The sequence below is a fragment of the Chelonoidis abingdonii genome, chromosome 7 (assembly GCF_003597395.2).
Source record: "Chelonoidis abingdonii isolate Lonesome George chromosome 7, CheloAbing_2.0, whole genome shotgun sequence".
NCBI classification, from domain to species: Eukaryota; Metazoa; Chordata; order Testudines; family Testudinidae; genus Chelonoidis; species Chelonoidis abingdonii.
Genome location: NC_133775.1, coordinates 66,015,101 through 66,039,015, shown reverse-complemented (window position 1 = coordinate 66,039,015; position 23,915 = coordinate 66,015,101). Strand labels below are relative to the sequence as shown.

The 23,915-nt window shown below is 45.4% G+C and overlaps 1 protein-coding gene and 1 long non-coding RNA gene across 3 annotated transcripts in view; both read left to right on the top strand.

The window, feature by feature from the left end:
* Nucleotides 1-23,915, top strand: part of TADA1 (transcriptional adaptor 1) — a 379,727-nt gene that overhangs the window by 164,380 nt on the left and 191,432 nt on the right. The gene's annotated exons all lie outside the window — the stretch shown is intronic.
* Nucleotides 8,774-11,468, top strand: LOC116822225 (uncharacterized). 2 transcript variants are annotated; one of them, XR_012656336.1, is made up of 3 exons: nt 8,774-8,869; nt 10,080-10,116; nt 11,409-11,468. It is a non-coding gene; the product is annotated as an uncharacterized LOC116822225 (long non-coding RNA). The 2 variants fall into 2 exon arrangements; XR_004373104.1 differs by having other exon boundaries at nt 8,774-9,193.

Sequence of the window (23,915 nt, the reverse complement as noted above, 5' to 3'; positions counted from 1 at the left end):
CCATTTACCCAAAATACCTTCATAGCCAGGAGGCTGTTTCTGTTTGCTTCCTGGGCTTGTCACCTGGACTCTGAACGAAAGACACTGCCAACCGTTTGCTTGGGCACAAGCAAGCCCAGGGGAAGCATCATAGAATAAAGCAAAAAATGAGAGAATGAAGCTTCATAGAACTCCGCAAGCGAAAAGAACTAACAGAAACCCAAAAACGTTCTGCGCTAGTGACATGGTTTCAAGTCGTTTTTTTTTTGTTTCTGAAAAACAGCTGTTTTGTTGTGGACCAGCGCTAGCTCTCAGTCTCCCCAGACTATTTTTCAGGAACAAAGTCTAACCACTTCCAGGAAAAGGATCTCCCTATGAGTTTGCTTGACTGGTGGTCAAGCTGCCTCCCACCTGTGGTTATGCTAACGAGGAAGTGTCTTTGGCGAACTGGGAAAACACATGAACAGCTGCTTGACTCCTCTTTCTCTGCCTTTTTTGCAGCACACATGCTCCTGGGCACATGGGGCTAGACAAAGGTGAACAGAGGCCATTCTGGGGGGAGCCCCTTGGCTGCTCATCCCTGAAACAGGCTCGTACAATCGTGTTAGGTCTGAATCCTCGGTTGTTGCAAATAGCCATGGGTTCCAGTGGAGTTACACTGATTTGATGGCTGAGAATCTGCGTGAAAATGCAGTGCCTCAAATGAAAACGAATATTGATGAGTTAGTTTGGAGGATCCCCCAAAAGGTGCTAAAATAAGCAAAAGAGACAGTCCCTGCCTCAGAAAGCTGGCGATCTAAATTGGAGGAGGGGAGATTAAACACACTCATTTGGGCACAGATACATAGGAACTGCATCAGACCCGTGGTCCAGCTAACAAAGCACCCTGGCCAGCTCTAGCTGCTGCAGAGGAGGAGTGAGAACCTTCCAGTAGGCAGCTATGGGACACATCTTCACAACCCCCATTAATTAGGGTATGGCTACACTTAAAATCCTTACAGCTGTGCTGCTGTAGTGCTGCAGCGATGGGAGGGCTTCTCCTAGCGCTGTAGTTAATCCACCTCCACGAGAGGTGGTAGCTTGGGCAACGGAAGAATGGCTACACTGAGGGTTACGTTGACACAGTGTAGCTGTGCTGATGTAAGTTTTCAGTGTAGCGCAGCCCATAGTGGGTGGCTTAGGCCTGAAGCAGGAGGCGTCTATGCTGCTCCCAAAACTCTTGGTTATTGTTGTTACCTACTCTAACTCTGGATGTTCATATTATCTATCCATAATACCCATTTATAATCCCACTAAGCTTCTGGGCTCTGTGGTATCTTGTGGCAGTGAGTTCCACAGGCTAATTGTGCAGCATGTGTACAGAAAATATTTCCTTTGTCCTGACTTATGTCCCCTTTTATTCCTCTCCTCTCTGCAGCAGATGGGCTACACCAGTGTTGTATGTATTGCTAAGCAACAGGGATGCAAATCCTGCAAAACTACCATTGGCCCGAATGGGACTTTTATTCAAAGAAGGCTGCAGGGGCTAGCTGAAGGTTGATGATCATTTGAATCATCACCTAGCAAAAGACCTTGTAGATGTAGTGATTAAGGACATAAACACATGCATTTTCACAGGTCCTTACTCAAAACTGAACTGGGATGCCACAAAATCAACCCCCACATTCACCCAAAAAAAAAAGAAAGAAAGAAAAGAAAGAAAGAAAAGGGGAAATTCAGATTAGTCACAAAGAAGTTCCCCGCCTGCTGCTGCTGCTCTGTGTGTGTGTATAAAACCCTGAGCCACTCCTGAAGACACTTTGTTCATTTCATTTTGGGACATCACACCTACTGCTTCTGCTTCATTCCCTTCGAGAGATTTGCCCTTTGTGCAGAAGCAGGGGAGGGCTTTTTCTTTCATCCAGTTCTGCTGGCAGGTTGGTGGCAGGGAGGCTGGGATGGAAGGGATGCTGGAGATGGAGGCTCAAAGGCTGGAAGAGCAGCTGGAGCTGGAGAGGAGACAGGTCAGAAGGAACAGGCTGCAGCTGGTGTCTGCAGTGGCCCAGTGGATAGTATTGCTCTCCTGCTTGGTCTACTTTGGTCTTGGTTTCCTGCATCCCCCTACGGTAAGACCATATGATAAACCTCATTGCCTTCTTCCACACTGTAAAGCTCTGTGTATAAAGAAAGCATTTAGGGCTATCACCTTGCACAGTGGCAAGCAGAAAACCCAATTCTTAACCCTTGCCTACCTATGAGCCCTTTTTTCTGTGCCACCCACCACAAAGTATGTTCTTACAGACTGCTGGGTTGGTGCTGTGTTATCAGGCAGTGGAACTGCATGTGCAAAATTGCTGGCCCAGTGACAGTCAATAAACTGGCCTCATTGGGAGTTCTGCCTGAGTAAGGACCAAATGACTTGGTTCCCCCAGGTAAATTTTGGTCACATGAAAAAAATATACTGAATTACTACCTTGCTGATTGTTATGGGCTCAATTGTGCTGGCCTTACTCATGTTGAGTATCAGTTACACATGGGAGTCGTTAACAGTCGACTCCATTGTACTACTTGGGTGAATAACTGCTGCTTAATGGGCATAACAGTGGGAGAATAAGGTTCTGTATTATTTGTAAACGTCTCATGTACTGCTTTAATCTACTCTCTATAGCTATATAAGAAAGAGAGAATGTTTGTTGCAACTTTTGCAAAAGCTGTAGAACACAATTCTGTGTTCCCAGGAGTCATCTAGCAAGTTCTTTACATTAAACCTTGGATGTAATTATAGATATAAATGAAAATGTATGTTTAGAGAGTTTCCTTTATTTTGAACTAAACTCCAAACTCGAAGCAAGAACTAGCCTGCTGCTGGGACTGCTTTTGGGAGAGTTTGTACCAAAGATTTTCTTTGTTTCTCATTGCTGACAGTCTGTGGGTCCTCAGCACTTCTTTGTTGTTATTTCAGTGCAGATCATGCAGTAGCTGCTTCTCCTCCCACATGTTCCCCAGGTGCTTGTGTTCACTATGTTATGCTTCACCTTACAGTGTTCATTCTTTCCTCCCACTTAACTTTGTAGGTAAAATGAACCAGATCTATAAACCACATTCTGGTAAAATGGCTTTAATGCTTGATATCTCTTGCTACTGAAGTGAAATCCATCTTTTTCTATGTAAGGTACATGTCTAAAACGGTTCCACTGAATTTATGAGTCACGTAACAGAGACCAGAGACTATCAAAAATCTCTCCCAGCCCATTTCATCCTTTGCACACAGCAGATGCTATGTGTGAACTGAATCGTTGATTTCTCTCCTCCCTCTTCTCCATTGTCTCCCTCTCTCTTGAAGAGAGTCTTCCCACTTTGGGGCAATTGGGAAAGGCAATTTATTTTGCTCAGCTAATGAACCAGCATTGCATTATATATTACAATACACGTCATTCTGGCATTGCCTCTTAGCGCCACTTAGTTCTGTAATATTTTAATTCAAACTGAGAAGGTTAGTGCTCGTGGCACATGTGAGCTTTATGACAACAAGACAGCAGTGAATGTGCAGGAGACATAGCGCATGCCTGGACTTGCCATTCCTCACTAGCACCTAGACTTGAATGAGTTGTTAAAGAAGCAGTTCATTGGCAAAGTTGCTGGATGACCCTTTGAGTTTTAAACGCACACTCGCTGAGCATAATTAAAAAACAAACAAACAGGTCCCACTGTTTTAAATAGATAATCATGGTCTCCTGTATAGACAGCATCATGCATTGCCCAGGAACCCAGCAGGTCTTTTGAATTCTGCATGGGGGTGACTGCACAGCAGCTAGTTAAGAACACCCAGAAACACAACACAGATGTCTAAGACAAGAGCCAACAGAGCTGCGCTGATTTAATCTGCTGGGGAAAATTAGGAAGAAGATTATAATAGATTCTCAGCCTGGCAGGTGCAGTAAGAACTGTGCTGGAGCCTAGTCAGGAAGCTGGGCCTTTTCTCAGAAAGACGGCATAATGTTTGCCAGAGGCAGAGTGCAGATGTAACCTAATTGCAGGAAAGAGATCATGTGTTTCTGATAACCATAGTTTTGATTGCTATTTTATAGTTATTGTATACCTTTATACCTTTATACCCTTTATGCTGTTGTAGTCAATGTCCAAACAACTGCAGAATAACCTTACGTGTATTAAGGTGACACAGTCACGGAATATATTACATCATCCACACAAATATTTAGACTGTGTTCACCGAAAGCTGATCTGCGCTCTAGACTGCTGGCTTGTAAGAGCATACTGCTTTGTTTAAAGGAAACATGCACACCATGTCCCTCCACCCCAGCAAAATGGTCCATGACCTATCGGATGCTTTGCTACTAAGGGTGTTCCATAACCCAAGGATATATCTATATTATGGGTCTGATCCAACACCTGTTGAAATCAAAGAGAGTGTTCCCATTGACGTTAGATCAAGCCCTACAGAAGGATGAAATATTGGTTGTCCGGCTTATCCTTGCAGTAGTTTAGTGCACACCCATTCACACAGTCCCCTTTTCAGCTGTGGTTGTACCAGTGCAGCTGGGAATGCCCAAAGCATCTACCTCATAGTGCACTGCTCTGGTGCTTGAAGCACAAGCTTCAGGGGTAATTTCCAAATGATAAGCATGCTGCAGTCAGGCAGAATCTCTGCACCTGCAATACTTGTGACTTCCCATCCTCCCTGGGGTTACCCCTGGAGACGGCACCAGTGTGGCTAGACCTAATCCAAAGACCTGATCACAAGCATTGTGATCCATGCATCCAGCCAATGCTTGTGATGCTTCTGGGGGGTTGATTTGAGCAGACAAATGACCTTCACAGTGTTGCACATTAAAAGCCTGTTCATGAAGGTTTGTTGCAGCACTCTTGTGCTAACGTATATCAATACTGAAGGAAGTGTAAGTACAGTAAGTAGAGGTATTACCCATGGGCTCAACATAGGCAGGAACAGGACAGAGTTACAGAATAGCCATGATTCTGTGATGAAATGGTGTGATCCAGTTCTAATTAGCTCTCACTCTCGCTCGACCACGTTATCAGACTGGGTACAGTAATCAGTGGGGGGACGGATGGTTCTATGGCTTGTTTTATGTAGGAAGGCAGGTTAGATTATCATAATGGTTCCTGCTTACTTTAAAATCAATGTGTTTCTGATTGCCTTGTGTGATACACACACCATCCCTAGGGGGACATCTGCCATGCACTGCTACTCCATGAATACAATAAACAATACAAACATGACCACAATGAAAGGTCCATGGGAATCTGCTTACATAGTGTCTCATAGAAAGAGATATTTAGGGGACTCTAAATAGGCTTAAATTATTGTGTGACTACTGCATGGAATTCTTTAACTGAGGTGCATCGGTAACACAGCAACCTCTCAAGGTGACCATACTGGGTGCCAATAGTTATGGAGTGCTGCCTCCTTAAATCCTTTTCTGTACACAGTCATATGGGCAAAACAGAAAAAGAATGGGTCAGGAATTGCTCGCTTCTGCTTATTTATTTATTGCGTCCCTACACATTCTATAAATGGGCTCATGGATCCCCACTCCCCAGCCTCTCAGAATTTAATGTTGGGTAATTAATGTTTGTAATGTGCTTTGAGAGCCTGAGATGAATGTGGCTATGCATGTGTAAAATATTAATGTCACACATAGTTTGTAAAACATAAAATAAGGTAGAATTAAAATAATATAGTGCCCGAGCTGAAAGCATCCCATCACATTTCGGTCTACATCAGCAACTGACTGAAACCCTTTCAAATAATATGTTTGGGGCCCAATCCTTAAGTGTGTAAGTGCTCATGTGAGTAGTCCCATTGAAGTCAATAAGGCGACTCGTGCAAGTAAAACTATGCATGTACTTAAGTGTTTGTGGGATCGGGCACTTAGATTTGAAACAACGAGAGACTGGTATTAAGTAACACTAGAGGGTGCCAGTGTCGCATCCGAACTCCCAAGGTTGGCTCAACAGATGTCTTCATATCTCCGAGACCAGTGCTGCAGCATACAAGCTGACTGTACACACAACTATAGGAAGCAATCTCTCCCCCTCGTTGATCCCTTTGGTTTTGTCACAGGCATGGAGTTCAAATTGAAATTTTAGTTGTGTATTTTCTTGTGTATTAAATTCTTTGGACAACTGTCCAAGTGCCTGGAGTGAACAGAATGATTTGTTCCTATAACAAATCAGAATGAATCAATCAGATGCATACAAATCAATGAGTTCTCACAGTGCGTCCTCCATCTGGTCAGCCCGTTGCTGTCATAGAAAACCCAAGGAAGGGGTAAAGTGAAAAGAAAAAGAATACAAGCCTGAGCCTGACCCTGCATTTTTTAACCAGGCAAAACTCCCAGGAATTGTGTCTGTGAGGAGACTGCAGCTTTGGGTCCCCTGTGGTTAAGATCAAAGATGGGTCTGAGCTTTGGAGTGCAGATCTCAAATGATAATGTATAATACTGTCTTACTGGTATGCTACTGCATTGACAATGAATTTTGCTCACTTGTTTCGCAAAGCCCAAGACAATTACTATAAATTATAAATCTATCTATCTGAACTTTTTATTGGGCCATCAAGATGTGCACATGCCATATTGGCATGTTCCAAACCCCACTGAACTCAATGGGAGTACTCAACTCACACACTTGAAGTCAAGCATATGTTTAAGTCCTTTGCAGGTCTGGGCCCAGAGTGCTCAGCCCCTAAGGGCTTGATTCTCCTTCCAGTGAAGTCAGAGACAAAACTCTCTTTGACTTCTATGGTGCAAGGTCAAGACTCTGTGATCTTATCGCTTCTGTCCTTATCTAGCTTCACCCCACTGCCTCTGGTCTAACACTAGTGCCCAATCCTGCAGGCCCAGAGGCAATTAAATAACTATCTTCCCCTGAGTAATTCCAGCCCCACAAGGACCTCGGCCCAGGAGGCTGCCAATTACAGTGTTAAAGTGGCTCCTCCTGGTGATAAAACACAAGGGAGGATGGCAGCAATGTAGTGAGATGGTGCACGAGCTCTGTTCTGCCCTGCCCATGGGATGAATTCTCCCCCATATGAACATACTCATGACAATAAAACTCTTTGCTGCTCATGTTTTGTTATTTACTATTCACCACCTGTATTTGTTGTGCTCCTTTCTACAAAAGTTTCAGTGATCCCGTCAAGGAGCAGAACCACCGTGTGACTGAGGTGAGGACTCTCATGCCACAAATAACAAAGAGCAAATGAGGAATAGTTTGCAAGCCCCTCAGAGGTTAAAAATTGTTCAGCCAAGCCATTTGGCAAATGCAGGGTCACAAATACATCTACTGAGTCTCAAATGGCCCGTGAATAAGAGAAAGGGCTAAATCTGTCACATAATTTATTTACAATGCATAGTCTGACCAGCCCCAGTAATGAGGAATGTTTCAAAGGATTTAAAAAATTATTATTTAAAATTCTGATGAAAACAGCTTTTTGTTTGGATTTATTTGGATTTAAACAGTCACCTACAATGTCTGAAATTTGCAACATTTCATCAGTGTGTGGAAAACCTCCCCAACTGAAATATCCTACAGATTTAATAAGGATGAAACCAATGGGGATAGATAGGAATGGAACAGACACCTATAGAAAGAGCTCTAAAAACCTGTATGACCAGAACCTCAGTGAGTGTAACGTGATGTAGTGCCATTGAAGTTAATGGAGCTACACCAATTTACAGTAGCTGAGGATCTGGCCCATATAATTTAATAGAAACTCTCTGATAATTGCTAACTCATGATTTTAGAGTGAGTTCCATGATACTTGGTAATTTTCTTAAAGCCCTAGCTGCTGGAGTCTCGTGATCATGTGAGTAGTTCAGCTTTCTTTCCTTTTTTTTAAAAATAAATTTCTAGCTCTCAGGATTGTGGGGGAAAGCTTAAAGATATGAACCCTAAAAGCTGACAAACAGAAGGAAAATAAAAATTAATTATTTTTAAAAATCTAATAATTTTCAGCCAATCTCATGATTTTTGGATGTTGGGGTTGGCATGCTGCTTCTTTTTTAACCATCTTATGGAATGTCATACCAGGAATAATAATTTACTATTCTATAGACTACTTAAAAAAACTCCTATCACAAGGTTATCATTTTATATTACAATCTGTAGAACCTGCCCATCAGAGCTGAAAGTGAAATTGACTAGGAATCAACATGAAACTGTCTTGACTGAAAGCCTTATCAGAAGCAAACAAATAGCACAAATGGATAACAATAAATTCAACCTTTTAACATGTTTTCCACCGTAGTAATCCATAGCTGCAGTAATATTACAAGGACAGACTGTTTTGTTTTTTTTTACATTATTATTTTTAAGCCACAGTGTCCTTTTAAAAGATTAACTAAATGCTTTTTAAATTACAATAGCTGAAAGGTCCAAAACCATCCCTCATTGTCTTCAGTGAAGTTTGGATCACAATAAAATGCGTAGTCTTAAAAATTATAATTCAAGGGGGAGATCCTGCAGTCTTTACTCTGGCACTGAAGAGATTTGCATGAGTGATAGCTAGAGGATTGGGGGGCACATTTTAAAAGCAAAAGCTTCTAAGAGCTGACATCAAATCTGTGTGTTCCCTGCCCTCACAAACAGCAGCATCCGGTACTCCAGCTCTCTGCAGGCAGCCCACCATGCCCTGGGCTACAGCTGTTCAGGCAAGGGCTGTCCCACAACAGGAAAGAGGGCGAACAAGAGGGAGGAGTCGGTGGCTGAGAGGAGAGAGGCACAGGGAGCGAAGGACCAGAAAATGAAAGTGAAAGAGACTCAAACTCACACTCACACCCACTGCTCCGGATGATGAAACCAGCAAACACCAGTTACATTTGCATGTGTCAGGGCGCTGCTGCTTTCTAGATCGCAGCTGCAGCCTCTGGTGGGTGCAGCATCACCAGAGCAGCGGGAAAACAAGGCTCCCCAACGCTGGCCCTGATTTCAGGATAGCGCTGGGGCTGGGCTGGAGCCTGGGCCACAGTGGGGAAATGGAGCTACGCAAGGGATAATCAGGCCTGTTAGCAGGAATGGAGCTGCTCCCTCCACAGCTGGAGACAAGGGCCTACGGGCCCCGGCTACACCAGAAACAAGACCTGGCACTCCCAGTGGCTTTCAAACACAGCTCCTGGCTGGCCTCCACTGGGGTGAAATGGCTTGTTTAGTCCCAGCTGAGCTGTGAGGCCTGCTTGCTTCCTGCTGTGCTGAGGTTTGTGTGTGTGGAAGGGGAGCTGAATGAACAAAGTTTTCAGGCACTGTACCAAACCCAGGTGTTCTTGGCAGGAAGAGCTTGTTGTTTCCCCAGTACCCCAGCCTCTGTGCTCTGGTGGGGCTGTGGGTGGAAATGCTTGGGCCTAGGGAAGGAGAGAGTGTGCTCACTTTTTTGCAAATACCCCCAGTGGGGGGGGGGAGTGTGGCCTAGTGGACAGAGCACTGGCCTGGGACTCAGGAGACTTTGGTTCTATTTCTGGCTCTGCCACTGGCTTGCTGAGTGACCTTGGCCCAAGTCACTTCCCTGCTCTGTGCCTCAGTTTCCCCATCTGTAAAATTGGGATAATGATACTGACCTCCTTTGTAAAGCACTTTAAAATCCACTGATGAAACGGTGGTCAATGAGGGCTCAGCATTATTAGTGTAATTAAATTTGGTTCTATCCAGAAAACTGCCCAGCAGATCCAGCTATGAGTCAGAAGCCAAGGAGAGGCACAATGCCTAGGACTGCAATGCCCGGAGCTGCTTACATCTGCAAGGGTCAGCATGCACTCCATCACATTGCAGGATAGCAGGAACATCAAAGGGGGCTGGGCTGGGGTCCTGGCCATTTCCTTGGCTGCTGGTGGGAATATCCCCTGCATCCTGGAGAGCTAGAAACTTAAGTTTTTTAATAAAAAACCACAAAAGCTAAGATTCTCATGGAGTCACAGGATTCCAGGAGCTGGGGTTTAAGAGAAACACCAAATAGCGTGAGACTTGCCATAAACAACACTGCGAAAAGCTCTTTCTTTCCTCAAAGCACATCTGCAAGGAGATCTAGAAAGTTCTCCCTGACTTTGTAGAGATTATTAATCTGTTTTTTTTGTTTTGTTGCTTTTCAGACTCCAAAATCCCAGTGGATCGAAGTTGCAGCCACAGGTGTGTATATGTTTATTACAACTGATTTTTTTCAAGTTTCTATTTCATTTTCTCATTGAAACATCCCCCCCCCCCCCAGCCCAGAAAAAAATAAAATGGTGGGAAATTTCACCAAAAATAAGTTGAAGAAAATGTGTATGGGAAATAAATGACATTTTTCACCAGCTCTGCCTCATGTTACCACAAAAGTGGTGATGCCCAGAGACTCAGTCTCCTTGCTTCCTGTCACCCATCTGGCTCAGGTGAGACACTGCTTTAGATGGCGGGATACTCAGTGCTGAGTGCAGCATGTAAGTGTCTTGAACTGCTGCCATGGGCTTTCCTCTCCAGGGCAGGGCAGGGCCTGATCTAAAGCCCACTGATGTCAATGGGAGTCTTTCCATTGACAGTGATGGAATGATGGTCCAGGGGCAGGTCTTTAATGGTGAACTCCAGGACTAGAATCCCTAAAGCCAGCAATGCCAATCCTTGGCCACAGAAGAGAGAAACAGGAGACAATAAAGCTGTGTGCCTTTATTAGCCTTTTAAATATTTATGCAAATGAATATGCAAATGAAGTAGTTTCCTTGGATGTGGAGTTTCCACTCCTCTGCTTTACATTCCCCAGTCCTTCAAATATGTTGCATCCACCCCCACCCTTTCCAGCTCCCCCGCTCACTCGTCTGCTCTCTCTAGCTCTCCCTGTCACTTTTGCTCTCTCTAGACCAGGGATTTTTGAACATCAGGACAAGGCTTGTACAGGGCCCTACACATTGGGGCCCCAATCCCGACACGGCCCTCTGGATGTTACTGTAATATCCATATTCACTGCTGCTACTACATTTTCACAGTGTGAACCCCACCTTCACAGAGAGGGGCTAAGAGTCTCATTCACACTGAGGCCATTTTACACCCCTCTGGAAGGCTCCTTTACATGGCCAGAGCAAGAAAAGGGCCATCGTGTTACTGAGCATCTTGTGGTCCTCTGCCATCACTTCCCTCCCATTCTCAGGCGCTTCATTTCATCTCTCCCCTTCATCAGATCTGTTCCTCTCACGTGGAAACAAGAAGGGCCAGTGCCAAGCCGGCTGTCTGTGTGCCACAGAGCAAAGCTGCAGTGCCTTTGCCCTAGACCTTCCTCCCCCTCTGCATCCCTCTTCATTCCATCCCATTTCTAGTTCTCCCTATTTCCTTTGTGGTTTCTCTACTCTCTTTGTTTCTTCCTATGCTCAAGCCACATAAAATCATCCTCTTCCAAGAGGGTTTGAGGGACTCACATCTCCATGGGTTTCTGTTTGCTTCTTCCACTCCAGATTATGTCCCCAAGGAGAAACGCATCAATATCTCTTGGAATCGGGGCACTATGAACGTCAGAAACCTCTCCATCCCGATCTACTGTGATGGCTTCTACCTGGTCTCCCTGAAGGGAACGATCAAGGCAATGTCCCAGAGGAATGCCTCACTGAGCCTTAAGGTGTACAAGCGGTCCGATGCGTCCATCTTGTGTGTGAAGGTCACAGAACAGGTAATAGATTCGGTGACAGTGTCCGAGATGCGGTTTAAGGATGAAGTCTACTTGGAGGCCAACGGAGATGCCAACTACAAAGATTTGACCCTGGGCCTCTTCTTACTGACTCCTCGCTCAGACTGCTTACCAGACGCGTATAAAATGTAAAGTAATGCCCCTGCGATCAAATAAAACTGGGAATTGGAACCCAGCACCTAAACTTATGGGAGGGTTATGTCCAATAGGCAGTACATGTTCAAAAAACCTACCCTGGCCTTGCCTCTCAGGGGCTTGTGGTATGTCTAAGTGAGAGAGTTCTCATGGCTAGTGCAAACAAGCTGATGTGCAAATGGTCTTTATGCAGCACATGTCCTGTTCCTCTCTTTGGGGCTTACCACAGCTATTTTGTTAGCTGAAATGGGAGAAATGTACAGTGCCCTCAAGAAGAATGAAGAGGACGCCACTGAAAATTACCAATGCTTGCCTCAGAGTCAGAGGAATCCTGGATTCTCTATTTATTTGATAATATTTGTATATAATTGAAATGCCATGTACATTTGCGGAAAACAGTCACTTCAATCAAGAAGGGACCTGGTTTGTCTTGAAGCCACCTGGGCGAGTTGGAGACTTCAGGGACCCACCACACAATCTTTGCCTCATTGTGAAGGAAAAGATGAAGAGATGGCAGGCAAGGTGTCCCCTGTGGTGATCCAGATAAATGTGCCCTGAAAGACTCAGGAAATGAAAAAATAACAGTGTTTGGAAGTGAGAGAAGAAGGCTGGAATGGACAAGTTAGAGACTGTTACAAATGGTTTTTTAAAAAGAAAGAGACAAATTAAAATGCTGGCAGTGTCTAATAATCTGCAAACTCAGTGGCACCATATGTCACATGCACACATGCGTATGTGCATGTACACACACACACACACACACACACACACACACACCCCTGAAGTTCTCGGGTAGGGTGAACTCATCTCTAATATGCACATTTACTCACAAATACACACAAAGATTTGGATATATGCCTTCAGTGACTCTATCGTTTATTCAGACACTCATGTAAAGCCTGATCCCATACCCACTGAAGGCAAGAAGTAGACTGTTGTTGACTTTAATAGGCCCATGGTCCCTAATCTCTTTAGAGATAGTGAATTTGGAAGACAAGGACAATCTTTCCGGGGCTTAGTGTAGTATGTGACTTGGACACATACAGAAACCTGGCACAGAAATACAAAACAATTCCTTTATGGTGGGTTTGAAGTAACAATTTGTCTGCAGAGCAACTGACACAAAAGTGTGAAAACAAATACATATTTCAGGCTTGATTCACATGAGAAAGCCCTCCTGGGATGCACCTTGGTGACTGTGCAGATCCTGCAGATTTCCTAAGGTGTCAAGCAGAGCAGGGCATTCTCGTGGTGTCTGGCCAAATATTTCCAGCTATGGAATGAACACATGCTATTTATTGCCTTAGTTGCAAGCCAGGAGAACTTTCAAGTCCTGGCAAGTGGAGCACCTTCTCCCCCATCTTTCATCTTAATTAAAGAACAAACAAACCAACCCTAGGAAATTCCATTTAAGCACCGTTAAGAGAAAGTTAAGACTGTATGGCTAATCACTGATATACAGTATCAGCGAATGCCACAGTTGATGTTACATGCACAACCTGAACCCAGCTCTCTTGCATGTATACCTATAACAATAAAGTCTTTAAACATCTGATCTCATACTATTTCTTAAATAATACTGCATATCATACACATTTTCTACAACTTTAGATACACATTTGTAACATCTTCTAGTGCTTTGTGTATGCCGGACAACAGAGTTGGTGTAATTCATTTGCATGAAAAGTATATATTAGATGGCACTTATCCAATGTAAGTATAGCAATATGGAGCAAGAGTGAAAATGAACCAGAGTGTGTGTATATATATGCTAATTAAATTTGCAGCTAAGTTAATTTCATCCCCTGAATGGAAGTTTGAGTTGCTGTATATAGATGCTGACAAAACTACTAAAATACATTCTGTAGGAAGAAAGGACTGCACCTTGTAAAACCCCTATGTCAATAAAGATACAGGCTGGGTTTTCAAAGCTGCCTAATGGGAGCTGGACCAGATTTCCCAATAAGTGTACTGGGAACAGGGCCTCCAAATCATTAAATGGCATTCAAAAGCTTTGCTACATTTTAGGGGACTGGAATGACAAATGAGTAGTGTAAATATAAAAAGAATGATTCGAATATTATGAGTAGGTAATGTATCTAAGTTTGTAGAAAAAAACCTAATATATATTGCATCAACTGAGCAATAGTATGCGATCTTTTAATTAGAGGAGACATTATAATACAGTTGGGTTAGGGGGTAGAGTTATGATTGCATGTACAACTGACTGGAGTGCTTAGCTATGCAGCCATAACATCTGCCTACCATTGCTTTTGTATGGGTTGTGCTGTATATGCTGCACACAGGCACTGCAGTGAATGTAGAACTGACTCAGCCTCAGTCAATCCTCTCCTCCACTGACCCATCTCCTGCAAACCTCGCTCCCCCACCCCTCCTGCCCTGGTGACCCCCCTGCCCCGGTGAGGCTTTCTGTCCCTCTTCCCATCATGAAAGGCCATATGAATTGCTAAAGCTCCCAGCCACTACAGGGTGCCAACCAAATCCAAATCCTCGGGGTAGGTTGATGTGTAGAAGAGTCAGTTTTTTCAGCTTGGGTTTACAATGCAGTTCTCACCACCTTTGTCCTACAGGTGACACTGGCCAGTAAGCACTAGGCCAGTATATACACTAGCAAAGCAGAATGACCCTTCTCCTGCGCAGCTCTCGGGCAGGTTCAGCTGTGCTAACCTCTGCCAGCCGGCTAGCTAGTCAGTCATTCAGTCCCCAGGGAGACTTTTCATTTGTTACCTGAGTGGGGAGACCTTCATGCCCCTGTTGAGCTGTGAGGAGTTTCCTACTTTCAGAACCCGCTTCAGCCTTCCTGCTGTCCAGACAAGCGCCCCAATGGAATCCCCAGGGAGGCTGCTGCACTCCTCATCTCTCAGGATTTATAGCAGAGGCTGCTGAGGGTCAGGGCAGAGGGGTATTGTGGCTTTCCTCATTGTTTCACCTCACAGATACTGTACCAGTTGCACTGTGCCTGGAGTCCGCTGCCAGCCTAAAAGCCACCTGAGCATCTTATCTCATATTGTCTCCTTCCTCAGAACTTGAGCCAAGTGAGAATGTGTTTCCATTACTGACAAATAATAAAACATTCCTCTGTTACCTGTTGGCTTGCATTTCCCTTTGTTGGAGGGAGGGGGGATTAGAGGTGAATGGTCCTGGGTGGAGCAATGATGGGGAGAATATTCATTCTGCTGTATATTTTCACACATAGCCACACCTTGGGCCACACATGCTTTTTCACCAACCTGGCTCCCTAAGTGTGTGCAAACCACAGTTTCCTACTGATACGCGTGGGCACAGCTGCAGCCTGCACACACGGGCAGATTTGTGTGAACTAGGCATCAACAGATGTGCACAGTCCTGTATGTGAATTTGCACCCAAATAATTCATAGGCTCATAAACTTTAAGGCCCAAAGGGTCATCTAATCTAACCTCCCGCATTGCACAGGCCAGAGAATGTCACTCAGTAATTCCGGCACTAAGTCCCATTTTTGCGATTGAGCTAGAGTATATTTTGTAGAAAGAGATATCCAATCTTCAGTTAAAGATTTCACGATCCATCACATCCCTTGCTAAACTGTTCAGTGGACTAATTCCCCTCACTATTAAAAACATGCACCTTATTTCTAGCTGGAATATAGCTACCTCCAGATTCCAACCACTGGCTCTTGTTGGGCCTTTGCAAAATTAAAGAGCCCTGTATGATTAGAAATCATCTCCACGTGCAGGTACTTCCAGACTATGATCAAGTCACCTCTTAACCATCTCTTTGGAAACATAAATAGCTTGTGCCTCTTGTGTCCCTCGGGGTACAGCAGACTTCCAGACCTCGCATCACTCTTGTAGATTGTTTCTGAACCTCTTCTGATTTGCCAACATCCTTTCTGAAGTGCGGACACCAGAACTGGACACGATATTCCAGTAACAATCTCATCAGCCCTGTATATAGAGGTGGTATCACCTCCCAACTCCTGCTTGATAGTCTCTTGCTTATGCATCCATCAGTTGCCATAGACCTCTTAGCCACAGCAATGCACTGGTAGTGTATGGTCAGCTCGTTATCTGCTGTTACCCCAAGTCCTTTACTGAGCTGCTGCTTTCCAGGATACAGTCAACCAAGTAATATCTGTTGACTGGGCTGCTATTTTCAAGCAGCATCAGCTTCTTCCATCACAGTTCCCACAATGGCCCCGGTTTACAGATCTGCCCCAGCTGTACAGCTCAGCTGTCTTAGGGTCTGGCACGAGCCCTGTAGTTGGGTGGCAGTTACAACTGAGAGATGAAAGATGGGGTTGTGATTAAGGCTTTGGGTTCGGATGGAGGAAATCCGGGATGATTGCTGACTCTACCATGGACTCCTTGGTGACTTTGGACAGCGCTCGCTTTATCTTCCTTGTCTGTTTCAACTTTAAGCGCCGCAGGGCAGGATCTAGCTCTCATTCTGTATTTGTACAGGACCTAGCACAATCTCAGTTGGGAGGGCCTCCAAAGTACTATGGTAATACAAATAATAATAAGTAATACTAATAATCAGAGGTTGTACTCTCTATTCCTTCCCCCGAAGTGACCACAGCAGAGAGTCTGAGAGGGGCAAACTGATGGCAGCCTGATCTGTTCCCATTGTTCCTGAACTTAGCTTCTGAATTAATCTGCGGTTGTACTGTCAGTCATTCCAAGGGACATTTCCAGGGCACAGATCTCCTAACAGAGGAGATTAGTCACATTACTTAATGCACGACTGGCGATGCCCAAATACTACAGGGATGTGCAGAGTATAAGAACGTATATAGAATGGAATAGAATAGAAAAGGGCTTTTGCCTTGTATCGGGGTTGATTAGCCAGCCATTTCTAATCTCCCCTTTACATGGCTTTTGCCCTTTAAAAAGTCATTTCCTTTTCTACTAGAAACTGTTACCAATCTCGGTGGATGTGTTTGTGGTTTTCAAGGGCCACTTGTATTTCATCAGTGGTCATGAGTCATAGCCCTTGGGCAGCCCTTAGCAAAAGAGAGAGAGCTGAAGACTATTTAGTAAAGAGTAATCAATCCAGCCAGTGTAAACAGAAGCCAGTCAAGATAACACAGTCAAGTGACAACTAAAGACTATCCCTACTAACCATGTTCAGGCATCTGAAGGGAGAATTGTCTAATGTAATGTAAAAGGATATAACCCTGTGTAGGCTGGGGTAGGGTGGATGGATGTAACGATTTATTACACCTTTTCCAACTCTGACTGCCATGGTTCTCAAATGAGTCACCAGCTTTCTCCTAAATAATACAAATTATATTTACGATAATTGATTCCAATGGGAGCAGGAGTGGGCCTGGAAGGTGCTTGCTTTTAATCTGTCGTAGGAGTTATGGATTCCATGATTTAAAGTAAATATCCCTGATGGTAGATAGATTAACATTGAGTGCTGCTCAGTTAAACCTTGGAATGCAGAATAGAGGAGTTTAGCAATAACATAGCAAAGACCCATCTGTGAATTCCAGCATGAAATAATTCTTGCAAGGATGATCAGGCATCTCTCTTTGCCAAAGAAAAACATCAGAAGTGGGGAAATAAAGAGTAAGCATTTACTCCCATGAGTAACACTATTGACATTAGTGGGAGTAAGTGCTCTCCAGAATGAGTGAATGGCTTTCTAGGCCTTAGAGCACATGCGATGTTCAGCTCCAGCCTGTGGTATGTTCAGATCTATTCACAAGCAGAGTGCTAAGAAGTGAGTAAGTAAGGCTGATGCCCTTATTCACAAATCATAGTACATAAACAGACTATTAAGGGTTAATTCCTCTTTTACCTGTCAAGGGTTAAGAAGTTCACAAAGCCTAGCTGACACCTGACCAGAGGAATCAACAGAGGGACAAGATGTTTTCAAAAAGGGAAGGGTAGCTCAGTGGTTTGAGCATTGGCCTGCTTAACCCAGGGTTCTGAGTTCAATCCTTGAGGGGGCCATTTAGGGAAATGGGGTAAAAATCTGTCTGGGGATTAGTCCTGCTTTGAGTAGGTAATCAGACTGAATGACCTTCTGAGATCCCTTCCAACCCTAAAATCTTCTATGAGTCTAGAGAAATCAGTCTTTTGTCTGTTCAGAAAAGTTTGTGCCAAATGAAGGATCCACGAATCAGCCATCTAACATTTCTTAAAAGTAGTAAGTGTTTAGAGAAGGAATGTATTAGATTATGTTTATTTTCTTTTGTGACTTCATTTTGCATAAGAGGGAGAATCAAATTGGGTGTCTTTGTGTAACTAAGGTTTTTGCCCAGAGGGACATCCTCTGTGTTTTGAATCTGTCGTCTGTGAGAGTAGCTTGCGTGCTAGTCTCACAGAGGTATTTCTTTCACCCTTTTCCTTGAATTAAAAGTCTTCTTTTAAATAACCTAATTGATTTTTCCTTGTTTTAAGATCCAAGGGTTTTTTGGATCTGAGCTCACCAGGAATTGGTAGGAGATGAACCAGTCTCAATCCAGGAAAGAGGGGATAAAGACTGGGGAAATATTTGGGAAGAAGACAGAGTTTCCAAATGACTGTCCCATAAACGTTTGTTTAAACTATTTGGTACTGGTAGCAACTAGATCTAAGCTGGTAAATAAGCTTAGGGGTTATCTCATGCAGGTCCCCACATCTGTACCCTAAAGTTCAGAGTGAGGGTGACAACTTGACAATAGTACTTAACACTAGGCATAATCCCACCGAAGTCACTGGAGCAGTGGGTATCCTGCAAGAGATGTGAGTGAATTGTTACCATTGGAAAGACACAGGAAAGTTAAGGGCCAGTTTGGCACAAGAACATATGGCTATAAACCGGCCATCAATAAGTTTAGGCTTGAAATTTGACAAAGGGGTCTAACCATGACAGGAGTGATGTTCTGGAACAGCCTCCCTGGGGGTAGTGGGGGGGAAAAAAATTGAACTTGTTTCAAGACCGGACTGGATAAGTTTATGGAGTGCCTACACTGGCATATGACCCATCCATATCTGCTATTAGCAAGTATCACCAACGGCCGGAGATGGGACACTAGATGGGGAGGACTCTGAGTTACTACAGAGAATTCTTTCCCAGGTGTCTGGTTGGTGGGTTTTGCCCACACGCTCAGGGTCTAACTGATCACCATATTTGGGGTTGGGAAGGAATTTTCCCAGGTCAGATTGGCAGAGACTACAGGGGTTTTTCACCTTCCTCTGCAGCATGGGGCACACGTGACTTGCTGGTTTGAACTAGAGGAAATTGTGAATTCTCTGTAAATTTAAGCCTTTAAATCATGACTTGAGAACTTCAGTAACTCAGCCAGAGGTTAGGGGCCTATTACAAGAGTGGGTGGGTGAGGGTCTGTGGCCTGCGATGTGCAGGAGGTTAGACTAGATGATCACAGTGGTCTGATCTTACAGTCTTGGAGTCTTTGGGCTCGGTAGACGCAATGAATCATGAGTAGCACAATGGCTCCCAGCTCATATGAGGTCACCGCTCAGGAGGGAAAAGTGCTATGATAAACTGCAGACATCTGTGAGTCAACAGACACAGTGGGGAACAGGGCCGCCCAGAGGATTCAGGGGGCCTGGGGCAAAGCAATTTCAGGGGCCCCTTCCATAAAAAAAAAAGTTGCAATACTATAGAATACTATATTCTTGTGGGAGCCCCTGGGGGGGCTGGGGGCCTGGGGCAAAGTTCTCCACTTGCCCCCACCCCCATTCTGGGCAGCCCTGGTGGGGAAAACAGGAAGCAATCCAATGTGAGTCTGCTGAGGTGCCACGAGTGCCAGAGGTGTGGAGACAAAGACTAATCCTGAGACCAACCCTGCAGGGATGCAGGTTGCCAGAGGAAGAAATGGATGGTAGAGACATAGTACTGAGATCCATGTCCAATTCCCTGATGAAGAAACCATATTCTCTCTGCAATGATGTGTTTATTTGAGTCCATGATAGAGCTGTGGCTCTGACTAGGCTGAGTGCTAGTAACCATAGGCTTTGTGGGGCCTGGGCAAGAGCAAGTGGGGATCCCCTCCCCACCCCTTCCATCTTCAGTCCCACCCCCATTTCACCCCTTCCCCACCATGGCCCCACCCCTTTCGACCCACAGTCTTCCCCATTCCATCCCACACACACACTGCGGCTCTGCGTAGGTGCAGGAACTAGGTTTTACGTGGGGCTTTGCTCCTGGCCCCATATCCAGTGTCCTGGCTGCTGACCCCACATCTGGGGCTCCACGCTTGCCCCCAGCTGTGGCTCCATGCCCAGCCTCAGCCCCCTTACTCTTGTCCATGTCCCCCCCTGCCAGAGCCATGGCCCTGCTCCGAGGCCCAGCTCTAGGGGGTGGCCAGGGCTCTTCCTGCCCAGTGCTCCTGCTGGGGAGTGGGGTTGGGGTGCGGGGGCTCCTCCCTACCCAGCTCCACCCACCTGGCACTCCTACTACTGAGCAAGGTCAGGGTATGGGGGATGCCCATGTTTCCAGGGCCACCAATTGTCTGGAGCCCCAAAGCACTGGCCCCGTTGGCCCAGGAGCTAATCCACCACTTTAGTAGACTGGCATGTGGGTGCTTTGTGGCATTCAGAGTTAGTTCATTATTTGTTATTAATTTGTTTATAAAATAGGAGGGATGTAGTGTGATGAGTGGAACTGGAGAGAGAGGGTCAGGTGGGTCCTAGTTTGGTGTGACACCCGGGCTGAGGCAAGCAAGCCTGGTCTAGGCTGCTCCCGCTAAGCAGCAGACCCACAGATGTAACAGTGGCCTCTCAGCACACTTAGTATAGATCGCCTTCCTACAGTACTGCCTGTCCCCTGCATTTCTTGTTGCTTACGGCACAGGCGCCCCAATAGAGGAAGGTGTGTCACACGGAAGTAAGGGTGTCCAAATCTGGCCCCAAGTAACTGGGGCTTATTAAGTTTGCCTCTGGAGCCCCATACTGTACAGAGATGCACCAGGCCTTTGGCTCAGGGCCAGAGGTTCTTTCCTAGGAGTGAAAAAGCCTTAGCAGTGTGCTGATGTCACCCACCCACAAGTATTCTAGGAACCAAGGGCATAAAAGGCTCAGCCCACCACCACCATCACTCAGCTCCTCTCCACGCACATGGAAATGACTATTAACATGTTCCAAGGGAGAAGGGAGGCGGGGAGGGATCGAAGTGCATCTGCAGGGACTATGGCTGAGATTTTCAAAGACATCCAGGGCATACAGACAAAACCTTCTATTCAAATTAACACTACATTGAAATGAATGGGCGACATGACATGGGAGACACCTACATGCCTAGATGGCTTTGAAAATTTCAACCAATATATTCCAGGAAATCCCATGACTTAGTAAGCAACCTTGCCTTGTCCTTCACTGACATCCTTCTGCAGATCCCCACTGGATGGCGATGAACTAGCAGGAACAGTCCCCAGAGGAAAGCTAAACTACATCATTTGAGGGTCTAAGAACGTCTCTCCTCAAGCGAATCTTCAACCTAGCCTCTGAGTCAAGAGAATTGTGCTCAATAGAGATACAAATCCCAGTAGTGGTGCTGCAGAAGTCATGATACAGGACTGGACCATTGAAAGACTCCCATTGACTTCTATGGCTTTTGAAGCAGGTTCATATTGCATACACATGTAAATACTGCAATCACTTTGCCCTTAGTGGCATGAGCCTTTACTGCTGGTTCCAAGATTCCCACTAAGCTGTGGCAGTTTGTAAAGCACAATTAGCTCCATTTCAATAATTTTTGTGCTAAAGTGGCTTGATTTCTTTCTGAAGCTCCTGGATAATCTAAGAGTGTTTTGCAAAGTTTAATCTCTATGCCAGTAAAAATGAGGTGCTCTTTCTACGTCCAAGCCGTGCAACTTCCTCTCCCCTGGGAGGCCATGCAGCCCTCCAAAACACACTGGCAATGAGCCGCGCGCTCTACGATAAAATTCAGCAACCACCACTGGGAGGAATCTTAGATGAATCACAGCAACACTAGGGCTCTGTTTGGCTAATCACTGACCAGGTGCTACATTGAGCCTGGCTGCTCTTGGGGGGCACAAATTTTGGGCAAAATGCCAGAAAACTTTACTGCTCTTGCATTGAGAGGAGGGAGGATCCAGTGGCTGATGTTTTAGCCTGGGTCCTAGCATGGGCACAGCTCCCTGTTATGACACAGATTCCCTGTGTTACCCTGGACAAGCCTCTCTGTGCCTCAGTTACCCCTTTGTCAAGGGAGGATGCTAGCCCTGCCCTGTCTCCCAGGGGTGCTGTAAATACATCACAGAGTGGGAAGTGCTCACATACTATGGGAATGGAGGCCATTCAAGTACCTAAACAAGATACATTGTGGCCTTGCAATGGGGCTCAATACAACTGCAGCTGCTGCACTTCCCCAAACCACCACATCCTCCCAGTGCCCCCTAGGGAACAAGACACCCAGAGGGGATGGTGAGGAGATGGGGCCATAGCCCGGTCCTCTTATGCACCAGCGAGCCACTGCAGCTGGGTACATAGAAAGGAGTTTGCTGCTTCTCCTGTAGGGACTTACCAGCAGACACAGTCTGTGGGCTGGGGATTCAGCAGAGCTCCCGCAGGCATGGCGTGGAGCCCATCCATTTCCTGTATCTGTTCCTTCCTCTTCCACCCCACCCTCCTCTTCTAATGCAGCCGCAGCCACAGGATTGCACTGCACAAAACGGCATTGTTAGGCTCTCTCAAGGCATTGGTTCTGATGCATAACCTGGAAGATTCCCTCCCCTACGGGAAGGCTCTGCATCTGCAAATGGCAGACAAGCTCATGCTGGGCCTCCCTCTCCACCTATAGCAGAACCTCCAGCTAGCTGTCAGAGTGGACATGCCCCAGCTTCGAGGAATTTTATATTGGCATCCTGTTTCAGTGAGTTTTTCATCCATGTCAAGTCTTGAAGCAAATGGAAAACCAGCAAGGGTGGACCTGGTTTCTTGTGTGTTCTTAGCAATCACTCACATTATTGGCTTTAAATAAGCAACATTCCTGCTACTTTACTGGCAGTGCAAAGGGATGGGTTTGCTTTACCTTTGAAAGAAGATTTGAATAGTATCTCTGCTAACTCATTTCACACTATGACCAAGGCAGTATTAGCAAGGTGTTTCCCTCTCTCTGTATGAGGATCCAGAACCTCAGCCAGCTCAGTTTACACCAGTCGAGAACCTGACCCTGAATGTGCTAGAGAGCTGTGCAGTGTAAAGCTTGCCTACATCTGGACAGTCACACTATTCAGTCTGATGCAGTTCATCAGGGGCTGGTGGAAGGAGTGGAGTGAAAATGGTCCCCTCCTTACGTCTGTGCTTCTACTCACACAAGCACATAGCGGTGTCCCATGAAGTTCCTGCTGCTGGGTCACTGGGGGCGTATTCCAGGGATTTCCCTACATCTACACCTCCCCTGAATTTCCCTAATACCCCCACAGTGGTCAAATAGTTACATGCAGTGTTGCCAATGTAGTGACTGGTTGGAAATTTGAATTGAAATCAAAACATTAATACACACTTCAAAAGCATATATAGTATGTGATAAAATACATGTACCTGAAAAAACATAATAGGTTTGAAAAGTATGGACAAAGACTAGCTTCCTCACACAGCTGTTGTATTTTCTGACAATGTAAATGCATTCATTCTGGCGATGTTGGCCAACATAAAATTTCAAATTATGCTTTGTAAACAAGGTCTGAATGAGCTCTCCCCTGACAGCTAGTGATGAGCTGGGGGGCTGCAGGGAAAGGCTTCAGGACCAGACTATATTTACATGTATACTCCTATCCTGCCTCAGGCATCCAGCAGACAGAGTTGTGTAGCGCAAGTGATCAGTTTTGGCTGGTGCTGGGTTACAAATCACTTGAATGCAGGGATAATGAAATAGTGTTATCCTCACTGTATGAGTAAAGGGCAGCAGAACTCTGTCTAGCCTGTCCTGATTGACGGGTTCCTCCTCAGTGCTTAATTTTTGCCAAGTCTGAGCCCCAGCACCTCTAGGCTTGGCAGTTCATGGCCCCGGCACCTCTGGGCTTGTCACATCAGTTACAAAAGTAAAAAACCTGCTTCAGCCTGGCACTTCTTTCATTACAAATTAAGCACTGGCCACCCTCAGCTGAACTGCACTTGCTAAGCAAGGGGTTTGGATGGCAGAGCTCAGTGGGGAGAGGGTGG